A 20,756-nucleotide genomic window follows, 5' to 3' on the forward strand; every position below is an offset into this window, starting at 1 on the left:
TATTTACCTCTTTCTAAGGAATTGTACTTATTAGCACAAAAGCTGGTTTATGTGGCATTGTCAGCCGAGATAATGTGTGAGAAAATGTTTACACTAAGTTTCTCTTTAGCTTATTAAAAATTAATTCTAAACTGAATGCCTTATTTAAATTGTTATTTAAATAGCAATTTCCAGAAAATTTCTCATGCCGTATGTTCATAAATGTTTAATTGTCATTTTAGTACAAATGTTCACTGAAATCATCGACAGTTCCACAGGACGAAGGAACTAAAAAGAAGTTGTAATCATTAAATTACTATTCATCACTGAATGCTAATTCGCTGCACTTTATTTCCAAACATAGGTCCTTTCGGTAATCTTGTTGAAATCCAGGCTCGGAATCTATCCGGAGGAAATCTGATTACAATCCCCGTTTTTGTTTCCCAGAAAAGTGTATCAAAATTATCGATCTCTTCTTTCAAGCATCCGACACATTGCACGGATCAAGGTGCGCTTATGTCGAAATCCGGCGTACTCGCACGAGGCTAAAAAACTGAATCTTCTAAAACATCAGGTACTATAGTTAACAGAAAAATACTCTTTCCATTACCCCCATCAAAATATTTATAATAATATAAAAGCCAACACACAGATCACAAAAACCGAAATTGCAAAGAGAAAGTCAGAGGTAAGTTCATAGCACACGTCATTTCCGAAATATATATACAGAGTTTCTCTCTCGCAGTCGTAATGAGTCTTCGATTGAAATACATTACTTGCTTAGGAGAAAACGTATCATCAAACGAATGTAATACAACATCAGTAACTGACAGATATTGTGTGCTTGCAGCAAAGAGTTAGTTTTCAGTATGATGAGTAACTGACAGATATTGTGTGCTTGAAGCAAAGAGTTAGTTTTCAGTATGATGAGAATGAATAAGGGAAACCAAAGGCGTAAGTAAGATCAAACGAATGAATTACAAGAACAGTAATTGACAGATTTAGCGTGCTTGCAGCAAAGAGTTAGTTTTCAGTAAGATGAAAATGAATAAGGGAGACCAATGGCGTAATGACGGCCCTGACTGGACAAACATTACGCTGCTCCGCGCGTATCATCCTCAGATGGCAGATGGAGAAACTGTCTTCCTACAACACCACAACGCACAGTGCTGCCAAAACAGGAGATCAACGCAGAAGACAGCAACAGCGCCGCTTGGGGCCCACGCTTCTACTCGGGTGCTCAAATCTACGCGGATGGGCCACCAAGGGTCATCGCAGAATTCGGAGTAGGACCATACCCCGCAGTGGGGTCGAGAATCACCCCTCGCTGGGCAGCCGCCACGCCGCCAGGTACGCTGACATCTCACCCTGGCCGTGCAAACGCTGAACTGACTCGACGGAAGTCAGCTAGAATCCGACACGCGGCTGAATTAGCAACAGTCGAGGCTGTTTGCAGGAGAACAGCGATTCGTAAACACTGTCAATAAATAACTGAACTCTAATAACGTTTTAATGTCGTTGCAGACGCTCCGCAGGTTCCCAACAGCTATCCTGCCTTCACACAGAGGTGTGTTCGCGAGGCCCCCTGTAACTAATTGACGTCATGCTTCGCAACAGTACTTGTTCACATTTCGTTATTTCATCTGACGTCATTGTTTTTGTGCAGTATTGTTATTTAATACTGTTTCTGTGCCTTTTATCTTTTAATTAATATTTCCAGTTTATTTCATTCGCTTTCGTTCTTTGTTTTTTTTTTTTTTTAAATGTGGCTAACAATGAAATTCCTAAGTTACTGGACAATGCTAGCGATACAGGGTATTTTAGTGGAAATAGCAGTGTTTCAAAAAGTGGCAGTCACGTTCTTGCTCGTATACTGATTCAAAGTGAAAACAGAATTGAAAATACAAAGTATACACACACGTTTTTGTTTTACCAGTGCGCCGGCCGGGGTGGCCGTGCGGTTCTAGGCGCTACAGTCTGGAACTGCGCGACCGCTACGGTCGCTTGTTCGAATCGTGCCTAGGGCATGGATGTGTGTGACGTCCTTAGGTTAGTTAGGTTTAAGAAGTTCTAAGTTCTAGGGGACTTATGACCACAGATGTTGAGTCCCATGGTGCTCAGAGCCATTTGAGCCAATTACTGGTTTCGCTACTGCCATCTTCACACCTGGCATAAATAAAAACAGAGTGTAACCAAGTTCAGTTTGCTGACGATAAATCTATAAAAGGTTTGATGCTTCATAAGAAAGACAGAAGAGCCATATTGTACCACCCCTACATACCATAAAATGTTCTGATGTAGTATCAGCGTGAAACTAAACTTGTAGGTACATAGTAAGTGCTGCTGATGATCGGAATAGGTCTGGTGGTTATACATTTGGGTAGAATGAACCAAAAAAGTACGTACACAGTGGAACTGGAAGAAGAAGGAAGTATAAGTTTTTTCTATCGTAGGTTAACTAAAAAGGGATGGAAGGCATAAGACTGGCATGTTTAGGAAGACGATGGCTACTGACACGATTATAAATGTGAAATCCTGTCACCCTAAGAAACATAAATGGGCATACTTCAGAGTCATGACCAGCAGAATACTAAAACTACCACTTACCTCTAATGACGATGTGGAAGAATTAAATGTGATTAGACAAGTAGCCGAGGGAAACGGATATAAGGACCGTGATGTAACGAACCTATAATATAAAATAAAGTAAAAAATGTGTGATAAGAAGGAGACAATACAACCAGAGGGCAATAAGTTTGTTACTGTTTCGTGCAGTGGTTCATTTTCCGACTGGTCGGTCGGGATGGCCGAGCGGTTCTAGGTGCTACAGTCTGGAACCGCTCGACCGTTACGGTCGCAGGTTCCAATCCTGCCTCTGGCGTGGATGTGTGTGATGTCCTTAGGTTAGTTAGGTTTAAGTAGTTCTAAGTTCTAGGGGACTGATGATCTCAGAAGCCCCATAGTGCTCAGAGCCATTTGAACCATTTTCCGACAGAATTGTGCAGGCTTTCAGAAAAACGAAAGTAAAAATTGGATTTCAAACGAGAAGTACAATTGGTTATAGGCTACACCACAAAGTTGGCAATAACAGCAACAAATATTTAGAATCTGTTGTCTATAAGATCAACAGCCAAGACTGTGCCAAGTTTTATATCGATCAGACAGGAAGGTATTCCAAGACTCGTTTTACAAAGCATAAAAAAAACTCCACCCGAACAGGCCACGAAGGCCCAACGGTCCGACCGGCCGCCGTGTCATCCTGAGACCACAGGCGTCACTGGATGCGGATTTGGAGGGGCTTGTGGTCAGTACAGTGCTCTCCCGGCCGTGTGTCAGTTTCCGAGACCGGAGCCGCTACTTCTCAATGAAGTAACTCCTCAGTTTGCCTCACAAGGGCTGAGTGCACCCCGCTTGCCAACAGCGCTCGGCAGACCGGATGTTCACCCATCCAAGTTCTAGCCCAGCCCGACAGCACTTAATTTCGGTGATTTGACGGGAACCGGTGTTACCACTGCGGAAGGCTATTGGCTTTTAGAAATCATACGCGTAACTAAAATAACAGCGCTTTCGGTACACATCTGTGCACAGAAAAACAGTCGGCAGGAAACTTAGAGAATAACATGAATTGTTGCATAGGGCGCCGAAGGGGCAGTTTCTGAACCTACTCGAGGAAATGGAGATTGATATACACAGAAAACGGCAACCGGAATTACTGCTAAATGAACAGGTTGAGTTTATGGTGGTGGTTAGTGTTTAACGTCCCGTCGACAACGAGGTCATTAGAGACGGAGCGCAAGCTCGGGTTATGGAAGGATTGGGAAGGAAAGCGGCCGTGCCCTTTCAAAGGAACCATCCCGGCATTTGCCTGAAACGATTTAGGGAAATCACGGAAAACCTAAATCAGGATGGCCGGAGACGGGATTGAACCGTCGTCCTCCCGAATGCGAGTCCAGTGTGCTAACCACTGCGCCACCCCGCTCGGTAGGATGAGTTTAACCCGAATGCTGATTTTGATGTATTCAGAAACCTACGGGTTTGAGCAGCGTCGAGCGCCACAGCGGATTTGCGTGCGGTCGCGCGCGCCGGCGCCGGCGATGTGAAGACTGGGCCTTCCTCCGCAAGTTCCGCCGCAGGTAAACAAGAACGTCATACAGAAAAGCCACAACGCTTCGCCATTGAGATCCCATTCCTGGTGTGTTGTTGACTATGGACTTTTTAATTTTTTAAATAATAGTCACTGTTTCATTATTTACCTTACACTTACGGCAATTGTTTTGTCACACTGGAAGTTTCCGCTTTATAGATGTGATTTTATTCTTTAACTTTTTATACTGGCTTTTACACAATTGTGTGTTTAACTTTGCCGCGCTTCACATTATTAGCATTTGCACTTTTTCTGTGGAATTTACATGTGGATCTAATTCCAGTGCATGTTTTCTTCTCAGGTGCTCGTTTTGCCTTGTGAAGTAATTTTAATTAATGATTACGTATACCGCATTTTAACCATTACATTTGCTATGTTAGTTAATCACGTACTCTAGCCATAGTGCCCTCTGCTGGCTTCAGTTTTTTTTTTTTTTTTTGTATAAAAATCATATGCACTCGGATCACCACCAGCACTTACTATGTACCTACTGGTTTAAATTTGACGTTGATACTAAATCAGAATATCTTATGGTATGTATAGCCAGTATACAGGGTTGTTAATCAAATAAATAGCTTGTATACATGGAGGTTAATCATGTAAAACTTTTCATCTTTTTATGTAGCACCAGGCCTTTTATATATTTAGCGTCAGCAAACTGAACTTAGTAGGTTACACCCTGTTTTTGTTTATACCAGATCTGAAGACGGCATTAGCCGAAACCGGTAATACTGAAATTCAAAAGTTTGTGTTATCAAGACGGACCTGTAAAATAAAGTGTCACGGACTCATTTTAAGATTTTATGTCTTCAGTTTATACACAGACGTGACTGCACCTGAAACACTAAAGCCACTACTATATCCATTTCATGAGGTGCCTGGCCCAGAGCTCATGCAACCAGTGTGATTTCCCGCAACTGAATATTTGAATTTATTTTTCACTGCGGCATTACTTCAAATAATTATCACCGAAACACATTGATGATCTAAGTAATTTATACCGAAACAAGCCGCTACATGGTCCAGTTCGTAGAAAGAAAATGGTAGAATGTCACAATAGCTGAGGCATGAGGTTTCATAGCATGCTTACTCATTGTGGAACTCGGTGAAACACCTACATTGTTTTCATATCGTAGCACAAAATCCAATCTTCATGATTGGGTAAACTGGATTCTGCTCAAAAACAAGGGTTTGGCGATACGGAACGTCATAAATCGGGTACATTGTAATGTACTGTCCATTTATTATAATTATCATCCGTGTAAATAATATTAAAAATTTAATTTGTGGCATGTCATTCTACTCAGAAATTTGTATCGAATTTATGGGCATCAGTCAGCTATCTTTAAATCAAGTGTAATATTAATTACATGGAAACAAAATCAAATTTCTATTGTTTATTTAAAACTGCTTTCATTTCGTCACTTATATACATAAGGTATAATGTGAGGACTCGTAACAGTCTGGATACACCATAATGCAACAACACACAGAATTTCTCAAAATGACCATGAACCTAGCGTCTTCAACTGTTTTTGTCGTCCCATCACAGAAGTAGCTGTAACTTTAATGGAACTAATAATCAGGTCAAACCTCTGTTTTACTGAAGTGACAAGTTTCAACGTTTATAGGGATGCTATTTATTGCTTATTACGCAGATTGTATTAGTCAAAATAGAAAACTGATAGATAATAGGGTGTAGCCGTGCGTACGCCTACAAAAATCACACATTGAGTTGTCAATGTTCATTATTATTCAAAATATAATAATTGCTCACTTCTGAACAGGGTGTCAAACATTCTTAACATTCGACAAATGAAATTACACTACTTATGCGCTGAACAGTTCACAGAGTCGAGGTTTTGGACGTACACTGCACTTTCCTCCAATTTGACAGTTCGTTTCCTCCTTGCACTGAACTGGCTAGCGAGCAACCGCTTCGCTAGTCATTCGGCGTGAAACCAATGACACACGAAGTCATTCACCTCTTTATAGTTATTCAAATATTGCCTAAAAGTTGGTAATAACTGGTTTCGACTGTGTAGTGATAGCCTATTTTTAAGACGTTACTCCCTGTCATTGCAAATAAAATCTGATTCATAATTTAATAACAATCATCTTGGGGTTTGAACCTCCTTTTCTCCGTGTATGCTTTGACAATACGTATGTTTTTGGATAGGACAGGCCTTTAGCAAAACCAATTTTGTTTTTTAACCAAAACATCCTCCCCCCCATGAACCACGGACCTAGCCGTTGGTGGGGAGGCTTGCGTGCCTCAGCGATACAGATAGCCGTACCGTAGGTGCAACCACAACGGAGGGGTATCTGTTGAGAGGCCAGACAAACGTGTGGTTCCTGAAGAGGGACAGCAGCCTTTTCAATAGTTGCAGGGGCAACAGTCTGGATGATTGACTGATCTGGCCTTGTAACACTAACCAAAACGGCCTTGCTGTGCTGGTACTGCGAACGGCTGAAAGCAAGGGGAAACTACGGCCGTAATCTTTCCCGAGGGCATGCAGCTTTACTGTATGATTAAATGATGATGGCGTCCTCTTGGGTAAAATATTCCGGAGGTAAAATAGTCCCCCATTCGTATCTCCGGGTGGGGACTACTCAAAAGGATGTCGTTATCAGGAGAAAGAAAACTGGCGTTCTACGGATTGGAGCGTGGAATGTCAGATCCCTTAATCGGGCAGGTAGGTTAGAAAATTTAAAAAGGGAAATGGATAGGTTAAAGTTAGATATAGTGGGAATTAGTGAAGTTCGGTGGCAGGAGGAACAAGACTTTTGGTCAGGTGACTACAGGGTTATAAACGCAAAATCAAATAGGGGTAATGCAGGAGTAGCTTTAATAATGAATAGGAAAATAGGAATGCGGGTAAGCTACTACAAACAGCATAGTGAACGCATTATTGTGGCCAAGATAGATACGAAGCCCACACCTACTACAGTAGTACAAGTTTTCGAGGGGCAGATGTGGACTCTGACCACAATCTATTGGTTATGACCTGTAGATTAAAACTGAAGAAACTGCAAAAAGGTGGGAATTTAAGGAGATGCGACGTGGATAAACTGAAAGAACCAGAGGTTGTACAGAGTTTCAGGGAGAGCATAAGGGAGCAATTGACAGGAATTGGGGAAAGAAATACAGTAGAAGAAGAATGGGTAGCTTTGAGGCATGAAGTAGTGGAGGCAGCAGAGGATAAAGTAGGTACAAAGACGAGGGCTGCTAGAAATCCTTGGGTAACAGAAGAAATATTGAATTTAATTGATGAAAGGAGAAAATATAAAAATGCAGTAAATGAAGCAGGCAAAAAGGAATACAGACATCTCAAAAATGAGATCGACAGGAAGTGCAACATGGCTAAGCAGGAATGGCTAGAGGACAAATGTAAGGATGTAGAGGCTTATCTCACTAGGGGTAAGATAGATACTGCCTACAGGAAAATTAAAGAGACCTTTGGAGATAAGAGAACCACTTGTATGAACATCAAGAGCTCGGATGGAAACCCAGTTCTAAGCAAAGAAGATAAAGCAGAAAGGTGGAAGGAGTATATAGAGGGTCTATACAAGGGCGATATACTTGAGGACAATATTATGGAATTGGAAGAGGATGTAGATGAAGATGAAATGGGAGATACGATACTGCGTGTAGAGTTTGACAGAGCTCTGAAAGACCTGAGTCGAAACAAGGCCCCCGGAGTAGACAACATTGCATTGGAACTACTGACGGCCTCGGGAGAGCCAGTCCTTACAAAACTCTACCATCTGGTGAGCAAGATGTATGAGACAGGCGAAATACCCTCAGACTTCAAGAAGAATATAATAATTCCAATCCCAAAGAAAGCAGGTGTTGACAGATGTGAAAATTACCGAACTATCAGTTTAATAAGTCACAGCTGCAAAATACTAACACGAATTCTTTACAGACGAATGGAAATACTAGTAGAAGCTGACCTCGGGGGAGATCAGTTTGGCTTCCGTAGAAATATTGGAACACGTGAGGCAATACTGACCCTAAGACTTATCTTAGAAGAAAGATTAAGGAAAGGCAAACCTACGTTTCCAGCACTTGTAGACTTAGAGAAAGCTTTTGACAATGTTGACTGGAATACTCTCCTTCAAATTCTGAAGGTGGCAGGGGTAAAATACAGGGAGCGAAAGGCTATTTACAATTTGTACAGAAACCAGATGGCAGTTATAAGAGTCGAGGGGCATGAAAGGGAAGCAGTGGTTGGGAAGGGAGTGAGATGTTATTCAGTCTGTATATTGAGCAAGCAGAAAAGGAAACAAAAGAAAAATTTGGAGTAGCTATTAAAATCCATGGAAAAGAAATAAAAACTTTGAGGTTCGCCGATGACATTGTAATTCTGTCTGAGACAGCAAAGGACTTGGAAGAGCGGTTGACCGGAATGGATAGTGTCTTGAAAGGAGGATATAAAATGAACATCAACAAAAGTAAAACGAGGATAATGGAATGTAGTCGAATTAAGTCGGGTGATGTTGAGGGTATTAGATTAGGAAATGAGACACTTAAAGTAGTAAAGGAGTTTTGCTATTTGGGGAGCAAAATAACTGATGATGGTCGAAGTAGAGAGGATATAAAATGTAGACTGGCAATGGCAAGGAAAGCGTTTCTGAAAAAGAGAAATTTGTTAACATCGAGTATAGATTTAAGTGTCAGGAAGTCATTTCTGAAAGTATTTGTATGGAGTGTAGCCATGTATGGAAGTGAAACATGGACGATAACTAGTTTGGACAAGAAGAGAATAGAAGCTTTCGAAATGTGGTGCTACAGAAGAATGCTGAAGATTAAATTGGTAGATCACATAACTAATGAGGAAGTATTGAATAGGATTGGGGAGAAGAGAAGTTTGTGGCACAACTTGACCAGAAGAAGGGATCGGTTGGTAGGACATGTTCTGTGGCATCAAGGGATCACCAATTTAGTATTGGAGGGCACCGTGGAGGATACAAATCGTAGAGGGAGACCAAGAGATGAATACAGTAAGCAGATTCAGAAGGACGTAGGTTGCAGTAGGTACTGGGAGATGAAGAAGCTTGCACAGGATACAGTAGCATGGAGAGCTGCATCAAACCAGTCTCAAGACTGAAAACCACAACAACAACAACCAAAACATGTTTCACTGCAGTTGCAACATCTTCAGCGGGCTTTAATTTTTCATCTGTTAAAGATAAAGAATGTTCCTTACTATTTGTATACATGTAACTACTAGTTTTTAAATCGTAATTACAGATATTGGAAAAAACACATAAATTATGAATTCATTCCTTTTTTACCATATGATGTGGTTTTTCTGAAGTGTTGTGTTTCTACAGTGACTGTTTTGTTCCACAGTTTGTCACCTGCAACCACTTACACCTTAAAGTAGATAAATTGTTTAAGCCAAAATTACGATTTGAAATTTGTTATTTCTATGCCGGAAATTAATTAATTCTGTATGTGTGTGTGTGTGTGTGTGTGTGTGTGTGTGTGTTACATAATGTTTATCTTACATTTTATTTTTCTTCATCTTCATCTCTGTCAAACACTACATTTTGAGTTGCCACTGTCCCTGTCCCTGTCACTGTTTCACTGTTTACCATCTCTAAAAACAAACATGGCAGGCAGTGGAACAGTTGAAGGTATAAAAACATGATGGCTGACAGTGGAACAATTGAAGGTGTTCCTGGCGGTAGTTCTGAATCCTTCGGAGGTGTCTGTGAATTTAGTAACACAATGACCAGTCACATTAACCTGAATAACCATGTTTTGCAGCGCGGGCTTGCAGGAAGAGAATGAAAGAAGGTCAGGTAGGTACCGACAGGGGTGTGGAGCCATGCCGACTTCAGCGCCGTGGTTTACTGTTTCTCCTGGGTGAACTTGGGTTTTTAAAAAAAATGTAAACTAAATATTACGATAAATTTTATAAATAATAGATAAGTACTCAAAAGAAGAAGAGATAGAACTACAATGGACATGTTATTGCATGGACTCTTGCGCTTCTATGTATGAACTATCTTTCCTTTGTTATTCACTTATCTTATGTACTTGAATTCGGACCTAAGAGGACATTCTTGTGTAAAGCTCATCTTGATGTACCATCTTATAATGTAAGATGTACTTCAAACCCGAAAAATATAACGGTTATTTTGTCGAAAGAATTTGTGTATGTGGTCAATTAATAGATCGTCTGATACCCAGACTGTCTTAAGTAGATACGGGCCTTAACAAAGAATTTTTATTGTTAGGCGCCATCTTAGAAAAACAAGGATAATGGAATGTAGTCGAATTAAGTCGGGTGATGCTGAGGGAATTAGAGAATGAGACACTTAAAGTAGTAAAGGAGTTTTGCTATTTGGGAGAAAGATAAGTGATGATGGTCGATGTAGAGAGGATATAAAATGTAGACAGGCAATGGCAAGGAAAGCGTTTCTGAAGAAGAGAAATTTGTTTACATTGAGTATAGATTTAAGTGCCAGGAAGTCGTTTCTGAAAGTATTTGTACGTAGTGTAGCCATGTATGGAAGTGAAACATGGACGATAAATAGTTTAGACAAGAAGAGAATAGAGCGTTTAGAAATGTGGTGCTGGAGAGAAACGCTGAATATTAAATGGTTAAGTCAAGTAACTAATGAGGAGGTACTGAATAGAATTGGGGAGAAGAGGAATTTGTGGCACAACTTAACTAGAAGAAGGGATGGATTGGTAGGACGTGTTCTGAGGCATCAAGGGATCACCAGTTTATTATTGGAGGGCAGCGTGGAGGGTAAAAATCGTAGAGGGAGACCAAGAGATGAATGCACTAAGCAGATTCAGAAGGGTATAGGTTTCAGTAGGTACTGGGAGATGAAGGAGCTTGCACAGGATAGATTAGCATGGAGAGCTGCATCAAACCAGTCTCTGGACTGAAGACCACAACAACGACAACACATTACCAGTATCATTTGTAACACAAATCGTTTCAGTATTTGGGAGTAGCGTTGCAGGGCGTCGTGAAATGGATCGAATATGTGAGGATGGTAGCAGGGAAGACGTATGGTTGACTTCGGTTTATTGGGAGAATTTTGGGAAAGTGTAGTTCATCTGTAAAGGAGACCGCATACAGAACACTAGTCCAACCTATTCGTGAGTATTGCTCGAGTGTTTGGAGGTCTCCGTCAGGGCGGATTAAAGGAAGACATCGAAGCAGTTCAGAGGCGGGCTGCTACATTTGTTACTGGTAGGTTCGAACAACACCTACGTGTTACAGGGGTGCTTCAGGAACTGAAATGGGAATACCTGGAGGAAAGGCGACGTTCTAGGCTAGGAACGAGCATTTGAAGCTGACTGCGGTATGATTCTCCTGACGACAACGTACATTTCACGTAAGTTAAAGAACAAGAAATTAGGACTCATACGGGAGCATATAGACAGCCACTTTTCCCTCGCTCTGTTTGAGAGTGGAACGGGAAATGAAGTGTCTGGTAGTCTTACAGGGTACCCTCTGCCACGCATCTTTTGGTGGCTTGCAGAGTATGTGTGTAGATGTATATGTAGGTCCGAAGTGCAGACTTGCAGATTCACCACCATCGATAGGGACGAATGCACAATCATTAACAGGCAAGGTGATGCTGAGTGATTTTTGGAGCTCATAGATTATGCCCTAGAAACCGCTTTCTTTGTCTTCCTTCTATCACTCAGCGCCATCAGTAAGTTGATACGTACCCATCACAATGGTCTAGAATCAACAAACATGGTTAGTTTCATTTCTCACATTCCGCGAGGATAACAGTCTGTTTTGCACGAACGAAGAAAACATCTCCCAGTAAGGTGACCTGCCCCTCGTGGTCTCCCAGCCATCAATACCACACGGCACTTTCCTTTTTTGTTGCTGATTGTAGCCGAGGCTGCCTTTGGAAGGTGTCCAGCGTTTGCACATATTGCGTGCAAAGCGCCCTGTAGTCTCTCACTCCTTCTGGGTCCGCGCCAGGTCGCGCTCTCCCCGAGCGGTTTCTTCCGGACAGGGTTCTGCTAAAGGGCACATAGGTGCGCCGGCGATAGGCCGTAAAAGCATACCTACGCCTTTTCGAAGATTTTGTTACTCATGCCGCACACGCTCTTGCATACGGGCACTGCTGTCTGTCTCTTTGAATCAGGTACTACACTTCTCTGCCCTGAAAAATTATTCTGGAAAAGAAAAAAAAAAAGAAAAGTCTCCTTTAGGGAGTGGGATCATTGGCTGCGTAATGTATAGAGCCACCGTTATACATGTCTGCTGGCATATATAGGGTGTCACTCCTAACAAGGGAAACTCCCTGTCTTACCCCGCTCAGGTTTATTGGTAAAATAGCCTAGTGGATAGCCCGTCAAAAACTGAAGACAGATCAAGCATGAAAGTAGGAAGACGGTGTACTGAACTGTGAAAAACGAAGCAAAAGGGAAACGGCGAACGGTCCAAACTCAAGATGTGCGAAATCGAGCGAACTGCAAGAGTCGCGCCGTCGTGGTTGTATGGTCACGGTGGTGGACCATAAATCAGTCGATCTCTGTTCAAATATCCGTCGTGAGCCCCTTTTTTTCGGTCATTGACGTGACTGTTCTCCTTCTGTAGTCTTGACGGTTTTCATAACATACATGGTTATAGAATATGAGCCTAGTAGTAAGAATATATTAACTTCAAAAGTAAATTTTATGAATAGTGAGAGCACGCGAGATGACGCATAGACCCCTCACAGAAATGAAAACAACAAATAAACGAGTGTGAACTGTGTTAAAAGAAAGGAATTTAAGAGTCAAAGCTTCCAATATGGAACGCAAGAGTCAAAACATGTGATACTTGTGTAAAACAAATTGGAGTTAGGCGATGGGTGAAGAAAGTTAGAGCCTCAGGACATGCAGAAGCAGAGTTCCATGATGAGCCACGCTCGGGATGTCATTTCACAGCCACTGCCTCTGACGTGTTGAAGCGTGCGGATGCCATTATTCATGCCAACAGGTGCACCACAACTCGACAACTTGCCCTGCAGTTGTTGGTCAGCATTGGAAGAGCGTCTGCTATGATCATGATTCTCGGATGTTCAAAGAGGTGCTCATGATGGATTCTACGAATGCTCACAGTGGACCACAAGATTCAAAGAAAGGCTATTTCATCTGAATTGTAGAAAGACACTGAATTGGGGAACACACTTTGAAGACAACGAGAGTGTCAGCCATTCAGTGAAAACATGGCTACACCTACATAACAAGAGCTTTTACCAACAGAGAATACGTGCTCTTCCACAATGTTGGCGTATGGCCATACAACGTGATGGAGACTACGTAGAAAAGTGATAAATAACATTATTGACAGTGGTTGATTTCTTTATTTACTTTATTGAAAAAAGTAATGTATATTATAACAATTATTTAACAACGAACTTCGCAGAGAGTTCCACAGAAAATAAACTGAATGAGCAAAGAAAAGCTAGTCTTATTTTGTTCTAATGGCTATTATGATTTAAAGATTTTTGTGTAGAAACCACATGCCTCAAGTGAATCACAGATAATTTCTTTTGCAGGAACACGGCGTAAACTCTCTGTCCCTTCCATTGTCCTCAGGATTGAGCATCTCTGCTCTCTGTAGTGTCATAGTTTTCTATCATCCCTATCCTTCGTCAACACAGACTGAAGCCAAGGTCCTAACACTATGCATAACTCATTTCCTAAGACGTAACAGGTTAATTAGAAAGACGGCAAGGAATTATTTGAAGAAAATCTTCACACGACTTCCTGCACGTCAGTGCTTGCCCTAACTCTTTTATATGCAGATAAATTCAAAAGAGTCTACAGTGGAACGTAATTAGCAGGGGTGAAGCTTAACTAGAGTCGTCAAAGAGTTCTCCAGATTATAAAATGCATTTAGCATTCACAACGGCGTGTGCAGTCATCGTTAACGAGGGTAGCTGCAGCAATCAGAGGCAAATAAGTTTGTTGAGTTCCCGTTTATGTACTTCATAACTAGTCACCCCCACGGATTTTTTTTCTATCTATTTGTTTGTTCGCCGTCTTTCTGCAGCAGTTCTGTGCGGATGTCGGATGACATGTCTTAGATTCCATCGTCCTCTGTCCACCTCCTTCTCCTCCTTGTCCGTGTAAGTCCACTCCTGCCCCTGTCTATATCCTCCCTTTCCTCTACCCTTCTCTGTCCATCACCCCCACCCCAATACGAGTATTTCTTTCCAGACATTAAGTAACATGTAAACCAAGTTTTGTTGAAATCGGTCCAATGGTTTAGGAAGGGAGTCATAGCTGCGACTTCAAGCATGTACGAATCAGCCACATATATGTCACCTATTTGTACATATACTTCACCTGTATCTCTATCAAATTTCACCATGGAATCTCTCACGCAAATGAAATAATCTTATGGCATTGATTGTCGGGAGCCCTCGCTTGGGGAGGTTCGGCTCCCGAATTGCAGGTCTTTTTAGTTGACGCCACATTGATCGGCTTGCTTGTCGACAATGATGAAATTATGATCAGAATAACACACAACTCGCAGTCCCCGAGCGGAAACAATCTCCGACTTGGCCGGTAATCGAACCTGGGATTGCTGTTGGCGGTCGCAGGTTGGAATCCTGCCTCGGGCATGGATGTGTGTGCTGTCCTTAGGTTAGATAAGTTGGAGTAGTTCTAGGCTTAGGGGACTGATGACCTCAGATGTTAAGACCCATAGTACCCAGAGCCATTTGAACCTGCTGTTGGCCACTCAGCTAAGGCGGGAACTTTTCCACGCAGCTCATTGTTTATGACGCCTTATCTCTTGAACGATATGTCGTACCATTTTAAAATTTAGTAGGTGAACTCAGTGGCGTAGGTGGATACTGTCTGCGGAATATGTTGGCAATACACTTACTGTAAAGAAGTCTGGTGCTAAGGTTTTACAGCATGAACAGTGAAAATGTGATATGCGATAAACTTTTATTCCATTCGTCAGTTCGTTGGGGGTGTCAGCGAGAAAAATCTTCTTGAAGGCTTCAAATTACAAGCATAAAAAGAAATTGCATCACCCCAGTTCCCAGAACTACTAAAGATAGACGTCTGTGGATACTGCATCATAGACACAGTCCATTTGACTGTTCAGAGATGTCACTAAACCCGCCAAAAGATGTAAACAACCACGCATGAGCAGCGCCTATGAGACGGAAGGGGTGCGACAGCTGATCAATTCCAGTCATTCCACCAGGAAGTAGGTACACAGCTCGTGTTGTCTGTAGTTCAACCATGCGTAGACGGTCAATACCGAGGTTCGATCGCGTCCGCATTGTTACCTTTGCCAGGAAGGGCTCTCAACAAAAGAAGTGTCCAGGCGTCTAAGAGTGAACCAAAATGATGATGTTCAGACATGGAAGAGATACAGAGAGACAGGCTCTGTCGATGACACGCCTCGCATTGGCCGCCCAAGGGCTACTACAGCAATGGATGACCGCTACCTACGGATTATGGCTCGGAGGAAATCTGACAGCAAAGTCACCATGTCGAATAATGGTTTTCGTGCAGCCACAGGACGTCATGTTACGACTCAAGCTGTGCGCAGTAGGCTGCATGATGAGCAACGTCACTCCCGATGTCCATGGCGAGATCCATCTTTGCAACCACAATACCATGCAGCGCCGTACAGAGGGACCCAACAACATGCCTAATTGACAGCTCAGGATTAGCATCGCGTTCTCTGCACCGATGAGTGTCGCATATGCCTTGAAGAGACAATCGTCGGAGACATGTTTGGGGGCAACGCGGCCAGCGAGTGCAGCAAGGTGGAGGTTCCCTGCTGTCTTAGGGTGGCATTATGTAGGGCTGATGTAGGCCGCTGGTGGTCATGGAAGGTGCTGTAATGGCTGTACGATACGTGAATGCCATCCTCCGTCCGATAGTGCAACCATATCGGCAGCATTTGGTGAGGCATTCGACTTCATGGACAATTCGTGCCCTTTTCGTGCACATCTTGTGAATGACTTCCTTCAGGATAACGACATCGCTCGACTAGTGGCCAGCATCTTTTCCAGACATTAACCCTATAGAACATTTCTGGGACAGATTTGAAAGGGCTGTTTAGGGAAGACGGGACCCACCAACCACTCTGAGGGATCTGCGCCGTTGAGGAGTGGGACAATGTGGACCAACAGTGCCTTGACGAACTTGTGGATAGTATGCCACGACGAATACAGGCATGCATCAGTGCAAGAGGACATGCTACTGGGTATTAGAGATACCCTGTGTGTGCAGCAATCTGGACCACCACCTCTGAAGGCATCGCTGTGTAGTCGTACAACAAGTAATGTGTGGTTTTCATGAGCACTAAAATGGTCGGAAATGATGTTTATGTTGATCTGTATTCCAATTTTTTGTGCGTGTTCCGGGACTCTCGGAACCGGGGTGATGCAAAATTTTTTTTATGTGTGTATGTGTGTGTGGAGGCCGCAGCTCGTGGTGTCACGGTAGTGTTCTCGCTTCCCGACCACTGGGTCCTGGGTCCGATTCCCGGCGGGGTCAGGGATTTTCACCTGTCCCGAGGTGAGTGGGTGTTGTTGTGCCATCATCATCATCATCATCATTCACCCCCTTACGGTCGGGGGAAGGCAACGGCAAACCATCTCCATTAGGACCTTGCCAGGTAAGACGGTGCGGGTCTCCCGCATCGTCCCCATACGCTCTGTCAAGAAGCGTGGGACTTCATTTCCATTTACATGTGTGAAGTTTGTTGCAAGTGGCTAACTGCTCTCATCCTCAGATACTGGTTGAAAGAAGTCCGTGCCTTCGTGTGTGCTGAGCTACACTTTCTTCAGCCCTCCCTCCCATTCCCCTACCCCGACTCCCCGCAACTACTTTCACAGATGGTTCTTATCCCACTAGTGCTTCTTCCCAGTCAGTAAGCAACACTTTTACCAAGTTTAGTTCAGTTCCTGTCCAGTAGTTTTGGAGGAGGTATTTTCGTAATGGGTGTGAATTCATTTTGTACTTGCAACCTCCCCCTTTCTAATCGACCTATTGGATTGCTATGACCATGATAGCATATCCCTATTGACGATTTTATAGTGATTAAGACTGTCGTTACCGAAGAAAAATAATCGAATTTAGTAGGAAGAAAGTGTACAACAGACAATTCTGATAAAAGAATCTGTTCTAAACCTGATTTAAATCCTGCTAACAATTTTGAAATGTGGTCGAATATGGTGCAATCGCTCACGAACCACATAAGGGGGAAAAGGGTACCACATAATATTTGAGACGAGAAATACTGCTTAGCAGAGAAAGGATAATTAAACAGTCGCCAGCCCACTAGTGCAATTACTATCGAAAATCCTAAGAAAGGTAGCGGCACATAAAATTAAGCAAATAATCACTGACGTTTAGTAAGGTCAGTGTACCTCCTTGTAGAATTTGGAAAAAAGCAAGCAACTTACTTTTAATTATTGGAATATTCAATTGAATTGACTTCAAGCATATGAGCAACTTATTTCATTTTTAAGATAAGAAGAATAAAGTATGTACCAAGCCAGTAGAAGTACACGTTAAACTTAATACAGAGTAAGTGAATGGTGCACTGTTAATTTGTGCTGTATTTTATTTTTATATTAATTTTGCCAGTGAAATATTACGTTACTTTAAGTGAATGAAGTTAATACTCAAAATTGCAAATGTATTAAGCCTCTGTTATGCAGTACAAGAGTGAACAGTTACTGAGACAGCAAAATTTAGATCGAATCTGCTCATTAGCGAACGAACCAAATTGGCAGTAAATAGTTGATCAGTATTCATATTTTTACGACACTCAGTGATTGCATAGGAAGGAAAGGGACATTGTCTGAGGACATGACAACACAGGTGCACTGAAAGTTTTTATTGTTGTTGCTGTGGTCTTCAGTTCAGAGGCTGGCTTGATGCAGCTCTATCCTGTGCAAGCTTCTTCATCTCTGAGTACCTACTGCAACCTACATCCTCCTGAATCTGTTTAGTGTATTCATCTCTTGGTCTCCCCCTACAATTTTTACCCTCCACGCTGCCCTCCAATAATAAATTGGTGATCCCTTGATGCCTCAGAATATGCAGTACAAGCTTCTTCATCTCCAAGTAACTACTGCAACCAACATACTTCTGACTCTGCTCAATATATTCCTCTCTTGGTCTCCCTCTACGATTTTTACCCCCCGCGCTGCCTTCCAGAACTAAACTGGTGGTCCCTCGATACCTCAGAACATGTCCTACCAAGCGATCCCTTCTTCTAGTCAAGTTGTGCCACAAATTCCTCTTCTCCACAATTCTATTCAGTATCTCCTCGTTAGTTACGTGGACTATCCATCTAATCTTCTGCATTCTTCTGTAGCACCACATTTCGAAAGCTTAGATTCTCTTTTTGTCTAAACTATTTATCGCCCACGTTTCACTTCCATACATGGCTACACTCCATACAAATACTTTCAGAAACGACTTCCTGAGACTTAAATCTATACTCGATGTGAACAAATTTCTCTTCTTCAGAAACGCTTTCTTTGCCATGTCAGTCTACATTTTATATCCTCTCTACTTTGACCATCATCAGTTATTTTGCTTCCCAAATAGAAAAACTCGTTTACTACTTTAAGCGTCTCATTTCCTAATCTAAGTATCCTTGTTTTGCTTTCGTTGATGTTCATCTTATATCCTCCTTTCAAGACACTGTCTACTTTGTTCAGCTGCTCTTCCAGGTCCTTTGCTGTCTCTGACAGAATTACAATGTCATCGACGAACCTCAAAGTTTTTATTTCTTCTCCATGGATTTTAATTCCTACTCCGATTTTTCATTATTGCAGGTTATTATTCAAGATACTTAGTCGAAGTTTGCGAAAGAAATGCCACTGGGTAATGCCTGTACATTATTAGTATACTCCATCATTTAACAGTCTTACAATGTTGTAGCTGTGCGGACGATGAAGAGTGCAGCTGACGACAATGCTGAACAATGCTGTCGCTGCTGCTGGTTGAGAACCACGATTCGTCTCCAGAGCCACGGATTATTATGAGACGGGAAATAGTTGGAACTGTAGCTTTCCTCCAACTGTCCACTCCTACAATGCTCTTAATAATCGCGGGTTAACTAATGAGGTGCGTCCACACTGGCGCAAGCACAGTTTTCCAGATTTTGGTTTGTTTACGTGTCGTAGACTAGAAAGAGCAGATAAGCAGTTGTTAGTATCCCACTTAGTAAATGAATCGACTTCATTTACTTCCGGTACGATGGACGTGGAAGAATTATGGGCAAATTTTAAACACATTGTAAACCACGCATTGGACAAGTATGTGCCGAAAAGGTGGGTTACGGGCGGAAAAGGCCTACCGTGGTTTAACAGCGCAATTCGGAGAATGCTCAGGAAGCAAAGACAGTTGCACTCGCGTTACAAGAAAGATCGGGAGAATGAGGACAGGCAAAAGTAGAGATTCGTGCTGATGTAAAAAGAGCGATGCGCGAAGCATTCAACCACTACCACCGTCATACCTTAGCAAAAGATTTAGCTGAAAACCCAAGGAAATTCTGGTCTTACGTAAAACCGGTAAGCGGGTCGAAGGCCTCCATCCAGTCACCAGCGGAAGACAGCAAAACGAAAGCTGAAGTTCTAAATTTAGCATTTGAGAAATCTTTCATGCAGGAGGATCGTACAGACATACCGCCGTTTGAGTCTCGTACCGATTCCCGTATGGAGGATATAGTAATAGACATCCCTGGGGTTGTGAAGCAGCTGAATGGGTTGAAAATAAATAAATCTCCAGGTCCTGATGTGATTCAAATGCTGTTTCACAGAGAGTACTTTACTGCACTGGCTCCTTAGTTAGCTTGCGTTTATCGCGAATCCGTGCCCCACTGTAGACTCATAACTAAGATACGAGCATATGGGATTGATTCCCCAATATGTGAGTGGCTAGAAGACTTCTTGAGTAATAGAACCCAGTTCGTTGTCCTCGATGGTGAGTGTTCATCGGAGGTGAGGGTATCATCTGGAGTGCCCCAGGAAAGTGTGGTAGGTCAGCTGTTGTTTTCTATCTACATAAATTATTTTTTGGATAGGGTGGATAGCAATGTGTGGCTATGGTGTACGTGAAGGTGTCATCGTTGAGTGTCTGTAGGAGGATACAAGATGACTTGGACAGGATTTGTGATTGGTGTAAAGAATGGCAGCTAACTCTAAATGTAGATAAATGTAAATTAACGCAGATGCATAGGAAAAAGAATACCGTAATGCTTGAATACTCCATTAATAGTGTAGAGCTTGACACAGTCACGTCGATTAAATGTTTGGGCGTAACACTGCAGAGCGATATGAAGTGGGACAAGCATGTAATTACAGTTGTGGGGAAGGCGGATAGTCGTCTTCGGTTCATTGGTAGAATTTTGGGAAGATGTGGTTCATCTGTAAAGGAGACCGTTTATAAAACACTAATACGACCTGTTCTTGAGTACTGCTCGAGCGTTTGGATCCTCATCAGGTCGGGTTGAGGGAGGACATAGAAGCAATTGAGAGGCAGGCTGCTAGATTTATTACTGGTAGGTTTGATCATCACGCGAGTGTTACGGAAATGCTTCAGGAACTCGGGTGGGAGTCTCTGGAGGAAAGGAGGCATTCATTTCGTGAATCGCTA

General features: G+C 42.4%; 1 protein-coding gene across 4 annotated transcripts in view; it reads right to left on the bottom strand.

Annotated features, from left to right (window-relative positions):
* The window catches only part of LOC126278457 (uncharacterized), a 368,379-nt gene that overhangs the window by 280,357 nt on the left and 67,266 nt on the right, over window positions 1-20,756 (bottom strand). The window lies entirely within an intron of this gene.

Source organism: Schistocerca gregaria, chromosome 6, assembly GCF_023897955.1.
Source record: "Schistocerca gregaria isolate iqSchGreg1 chromosome 6, iqSchGreg1.2, whole genome shotgun sequence".
NCBI classification, from domain to species: Eukaryota; Metazoa; Arthropoda; class Insecta; order Orthoptera; family Acrididae; genus Schistocerca; species Schistocerca gregaria.